Here is a 5,143-nt window from a genome sequence, read left to right on the forward strand (position 1 = left end):
CACTGCAGTCTACAATCTGACATATGCTGGTGGCGCTCTGCACACCCTGAGCTCTGCACGCTCTGTGTGTGTGTGTTAACCCCATCATCTGTGTTTGTCAAGGACGCCTGATGAATGCAAGCTGGAAAATTCCACTCACTGACTAGCCTTACTCAAGCTGCTTTCCAGCTCTGGTGATCTGGAAAAAGTACAACATTTCTGGACACGTTGCAACAGCAAACGTTGAAACTAATGACCCAAAAGTCACTCACTGTCCCAGTTGGTGACTGCCCCTGTGGATTTCAGGCACAGCCTCACAGCTGAAAATGTCCCAGTTACATGAGCACACCCAGCACCTGACCTGCAACCAGCAAGGGAGGAAATGAAAGTGAAGGTCAGCGTGAGGCCAACTCCAGATCTTCAATATTTAATTTACGTCATGCTGCCTGTTTCAGGTGTGGCGTCCGTGCCCCTAACCAGAAAAGAAAGAAGACGTATTTATGTAATAATAAATAATAATAACTTTTATTTATATAGCGCCTTTAAAACGTCCCAAGGTGCTTAAATGTATGCAGCGCCTTTCATGACCACTGGACATCCTAAATTGCTTTTCAGTCAATGGAAGTACTTTTGAAATGTAGTCACTGTTTTAATGTAGAAAACGTGGCAGCCAATTTGCGCACAGCATGCCCCCACAAACAGCAATACGATAATGACCAGATAATCTTTGTTAGTGATGTTGATTGAGAGATAAATATCGACCAGGACACCAGAAGAACTCCCTTGCGCTTCTTCAAATAGTGCCCTGGGATCGTTTACGTCCACCTGAAAGGGTTGAGGGGGCCTCGGTTTAACATCTCATCCAAAATATGGCTTATCTAACAAATCATCCAGTGATCTGTCTGATTCCTTGATAATTGAGATTGAGCAACAGTCGGGTAATAATTTAATTTCTCTCTGGTGGGAATAAAAGAACATATTCCCCCCTGGCTGATAATTAAAGCAGATAAGTACCTGCAGGATGTGTTTTGTTTTTGTAGATTTTTTTCTATAGCGAAGTGGCTTGCTATGTCACTTCAGTGAGCATTAAGAATCAATCACGTAGTGTGGACTAAAGCTACATGTAGGCTCGACTGGGTAGGGGTGATTCACTTCTCTAAAGGGCACTAGTCAGCCAGTTGGGTTTCTACAATGATTCACCAACTTCCATGGTGATTTTTTATCTAGTGGTAGCTCACCATTTTAGTGAACTCAATTTCACAACTTATCATGGGACTTGAACTCGAGATGTACTGGGTTACTTGTCCCACACCATAACCATGGCATGACTATACTCAATATACCCTATTAGGCAAATAATCCCCCCTCCCCATGAAGCTTGTAAATGAGAAGTCAGAAGAAAATATCAGTGGAACTGCAGGCTACCTGAAACACTCTGAAAGGAGGTTGGTGCAACAGAACATGGGGAACGGGCAGGGAAGTGGAGCTGAGTCCATGATCAGATCAGTCATGATCTTATTGAATGGCAGAGCAGGCTCGAGAGGCCAAATGGCCTACTCCTGCTCCTAGTTCTTATATTCTTATGTAACAGACTCTCAACTCTGAGTTAGGGTTTTGCACCAATGGCTGAATCCAGTCCAACTGTTAACTGGAAGCAAGGAAACTCAAGTAACGAGACTTTGTGCTGACTTTTGGTGAGATGTGAACCCATCACTGTAGATGTGTGTAACAAGTGCTCCAGCACCGAGCCAACCTGCACAATACTTTGCTTCTATTTCAAGACCAGTGCACATTTTCATTTAGACTGTATTTAGAAATTTCTGTCAGATTGCAAATTATTTAATAATGGTATCTTCTTCATTTAAACTTATGTTACAAATCAAACATATATAATTTTGAAAAGTCTACTTAGCTAATTCCTTCCATTTTACTTAACATTGTCCATGGGCTCAATTTTCCCCAAAGCTGTTTTTTGGCGTATTGCCAGAGTTACGCCCGTTTTTTTTGGCCCCAACTACGGCAAAAAAATAAGTAGCAAGTTTCCCCGTTCTATTTTTTGAAATTGGCGCCGCGCAGTCTGTCCTGTAGCTTCGGGGGGTGGAGCCTAATGTCTGCGCTGAAAAAATGATACCCTCCTGCTCCCCTTCTGCGAATGCGCAAAAGAAAGGACATTTTTGACGTGATTGCTATGGGCGCGCATACCCAGTACAGCTCCCAGTCTGCATTCGGCCATTTTTAAAGAGCCAGTTGTGTCTGAGAACGTTAATTCTCTGTGGAAAAATCGGAACTGCAATACAATTTGCAACGTGACTCAAGGACCAAGAATTTCTTACAGGATGAAGTGGAGGCACTGGTAGCTGAACACCAGTAGAGGTCACATAAAAGTTCCACTAAAAGAAATAAAGAAACGCTGGAACCAACTTGCAGAAGGTTACTGTGCAATGGTGACCACCCCGAGGTCTGGAGCCCAGTGCAAAAAGAAGTGGCAGGACCTTGGTCAAGTAGTTAGTGTAAGTAATATTTTCATTTTTCAATGGAATTGCAATTATAAATGTGACCATCTGTAGATGTCCCACCCAGCAGAAAGACACACTCTCTAAAAAGTTATATTTTCATCTTTGCAGAGGAAAGTGGCACACAACAAACGAGAAAGAACTCGAACAGGAGGAGGCCCGGCAAATCTGCAGCCACTGACACCCTTGGAAGAGAGGGTCACTGCTTTGGTGGGTCCTGCCTGGACAAAAACAACCCACCACTGCACAAGCTGGACCCACACTCGAGGGAGAGGGTAAGTCCAGTAAATTGCATAGTCTGACTTTCCTAGCCATGCTTCGGTTCCTGGGGATGTCCTCAGCTACGCTTCGGTTGATGCAATGTGCTATCATTCATCGTGGTCGTTCAAATCAGCCAGCTGCCTGTGCTGTGTGAGCCTACTCATACCACCCTGCCCCCTCCTCTGCTGCTAACCATTTGTCTGTTCTGTTATATTTTGCAGAACGTGAGGCCAACCCTGATGAGGCTGAAGCCAATGCAGAAGAAGATTCAGACCCGGGCGAGCCTGAAGCTAAGAACATCTTCCAATCCCATCTTCCAGACCAAGAGCATGAGAGTGAAGGGGAGGCGGAGGGGCAGGGGGAGGTGATGGATGAAGCCCTCACTGTTGTACTCACTCTGGAGGAGGTGCAGGTGCCACACATTGAGGTGACAGCCCCTTTCCTGAGTGGTATGAGGATTGGGACATTCCATGTTTCCCACAGTCCGAGGCTGCGGGTCCCAGTGGAGTGCAGCGAGGCACACCCAGGGCGCCACCATCCGAGGCTGTGGGTCCTAGTGGGATGCAACAAGGCACACCCAGGGCCCCACCATCAGAGGCTGCAGGTCCCAGTGGGATGCAGTGAGCCACACCCAGGGTGAGGAGGGGAAGGAGAGCTCAACAGCACTCCCCTGAGGTGCAGGATCTAACAGATGTGGTTAAGATGATGGCACTGAATGCAGAGAGCATTGACCTTACGCAATCACTCCTGGACACCATCAGTGGGGTGGGTGATGAGATATCTGGACTGTCGGGAGAAGTAATAACACTCTCATGAGAAATGGGAACACTGTCCGGGAACATGTGGGAGGGAATGTCTCAGGCAGCGGATGCAATGTCGGTGCACATGTGGGAGCGAATATCGCAAGTAGCTGAAGCGTTATCAGTGAACATGAGGGAGGGAATGTTGCAGGTAGTTGACACACTGTCAGGGCACATGAGGGAGGGAATGTCGGAGTTAGCTGTTGCAATAAGGGAACACGCCCAGATACCGCGCCCATTGACAGAATCAACTGCTATTCCCACTCCAATCCCTAGACCAGCCTCTGAAGAGGCCCAAGCCGGGCCTTCCACCTTACTGCCTGTCCACGCCCCCCTACCCCCATCAAGAAGTGAGCATTACCCGAGATGTTCGAAAGAACAAGCTTGGTACCAACCCGAGAAATGCTGCGCCACCGCAGCAGGCGGTCTTAGAATAGGGTGGAGGAGAGATGGGTGCAGCCTTTCTTTGCTGCTGCTGTTATTGTTGTTGTCATTATTATTGTTGTTACTGTTGTAACTGTTTTCAAATTAAAAGTTTTTTGTAAGTTATGCAAATTTACAAGTTTAAAAGTTTGTATGTGGTCTTAAAGTTTTTAAGTGATCTTAGAGTTTGTAAGTGATGTTAAAGTTTGTAAGTGATCTTAACTGAAATCTTTAAAGTTTGATACAAGAATATTTTTATTAAAGTTAAGTACAAACAAATGTTTGCCAAACTTTTGAACAAAATATATTTTAAATTATAACTGAATCATTTCCATTATTTGTTCCATTATTAACACAACTTTTGAAATAAAGAAGAATCATTCCATTATTTGATCCATTAACACGACACAACATTACGGAACAGGTCCAAACAGTAAACATGGTGCATGGAATAGTTGCTGTTGAGCCTTCAGGCAGCAAAGCATTCTCGGATGAGCTGCTAGTGTAAGGCTCGATCAATCGCTAAAGGGGCATGACGGCCCGCCCTCCTCCGCCATCGTGCTCCGGGTTCAGGTAGTTGCATGGCTTCCTTGTCCTCCTCCTCCACCTCCTCGTCATCTGCATCTTCCTCCTCATCATCAGCTGCTGTCACCTCAAATGGGTCTTCTACTACCAGCTGCTGCTGCTTCATGATGGCTAAGTTATGCAGCATGCAGCACACAACAGTGACCTGACCAACAACCTCAGGGGAGTATAGCAAGTAGCCTCCGGAATGGTCCAGGCATCGGAAATGCTGTTTCGAGATGCCAATGATCCTCTTTATTAGGCTGCGCGTTGCAATGTGCAACATGCTGTATTCCCGGTCAGCTTCCGTCCGGGTTAGGCTTATGGGCATCATGAGCCAGGTGGCGAGGCCGTACCCTTTGTCTCCCAGTAGCCAGCTCTGCCCTTCTGGCTGCTGCTGAAACATGGCAGATATAGTGCTCTCATGTAGAATGATCGCATCATGGGTGTTCCCAGGGTATCTTGCATCAACTGACATGATGCGATGCATGTCATCACACATGAGTTGCACATTAATGGAGTGGAAGCCTTTTCTGTTTCTGTACATCTCGGAATCCTCCAAAGGTACTCGCAAGGCGATGTGGGTACAATCAATGCAGCCCT

This window comes from Pristiophorus japonicus, chromosome 12 (genome assembly GCF_044704955.1).
Source record: "Pristiophorus japonicus isolate sPriJap1 chromosome 12, sPriJap1.hap1, whole genome shotgun sequence".
NCBI classification, from domain to species: Eukaryota; Metazoa; Chordata; class Chondrichthyes; family Pristiophoridae; genus Pristiophorus; species Pristiophorus japonicus.